General features: G+C 40.8%; 1 non-coding gene across 1 annotated transcript; it reads right to left on the bottom strand.

Moving 5' to 3' along the window:
• Window positions 1-460: 460 nt before the first annotated feature.
• Window positions 461-579, bottom strand: LOC145405701 (5S ribosomal RNA). Its single transcript, XR_013898441.1, has one exon. It is a non-coding gene; the product is annotated as a 5S ribosomal RNA (ribosomal RNA).
• Window positions 580-1134: the final 555 nt, after the last annotated feature.

The raw sequence follows: 1134 nt of genomic DNA on the forward strand, positions 1-1134 counted from the left end.
CCGACGCTCCCACTGCTGCTACATAGTTGCCCATTATTGAGTTCATAAAAAATATATTTTTCTTTGTTTTTTAGTACTTTTAGGTTAGAACTCTTGCAAATACATTGCATTACCTTGAAAAAAATTTTGTAATTAAAATCTCTATCATTTTCATATTTATTTTCATTTTCCAAAGTTGGTACTGAATCAGGTACCACTTTGCCACTCATATACAAATCCTGACCTTGCTAATCTAAGGGTTAATAACAAAAGAGGTAAGAGTTGCTAACATTAAAAGATTATATTGTGTGTGAATCTTAGAAACTGTCTTATGTGTGTGTGTGTGTGTGTGTGTCTAAGAATTTTCATTCATTCATTGCCAGACGCCATGTATCCCAAACGGGGTGGCCAACGGCTTAGAGTTAATTGTTTTACAGGGAGGGGCACTAATCCTCCACCAACCCCATTTGACACATAGGGATGCCAACAGCATCTGGTGTTCCCAGGCGGTCACCCATCCAAGTACTAACCAGACCCAACGTTGCTTAACTTCGCTGATCGGACGGGAAGCGGTGTACTCAACGTGGTATGGCCAGGGTTACCAACTTTATGGCACGCCTACCCACACGAAGAGGGTGTACTCTCATGCTTTCAAGATTACCACTCATGTTGAAGATGTGAGCTTCCACTTCGAGCAGGATGCAGGAAGGGTAACCCTTACCCTCATTTTCAAGACTATGAGCATTAGTCTCCACCTGCTACTTAGGTGGAGACAATTGTTTTCGCTGGTATTATGATTATTATTATTCCGGCCTCAGAGTATCGCAACGATCCCAGGAGAACAGGAGACTGCACAAGGAGTCTGAAGGGCCCAGATTATGTGTGTTGGCATGGGTCCTTGCTCATAGAAATAAAAAAAAGTCCTACAGTATTCACCCCAATGGACTCAGGGTCAATGTAGGAAAATGTAGATGGAGACCAGTGACTGTGCACAGGACAGTTACAGAGTTCTACTTATTATTATTATTTGCCTTACGATAGCCATCATATATGTTTCTTTCAGTTTGATTCTTTGTGGCAATATAATTTTTGTGTGCAATTTTTTAATCTGATTGGGAATGCTTAGTATCCATATTCCACCATTTGGGCTCAGTA

Source organism: Coenobita brevimanus, chromosome 67 (assembly GCF_032717465.1).
Source record: "Coenobita brevimanus isolate Jiangsu-jjx chromosome 67, ASM3271746v2, whole genome shotgun sequence".
Taxonomy (NCBI): domain Eukaryota; kingdom Metazoa; phylum Arthropoda; class Malacostraca; order Decapoda; family Coenobitidae; genus Coenobita; species Coenobita brevimanus.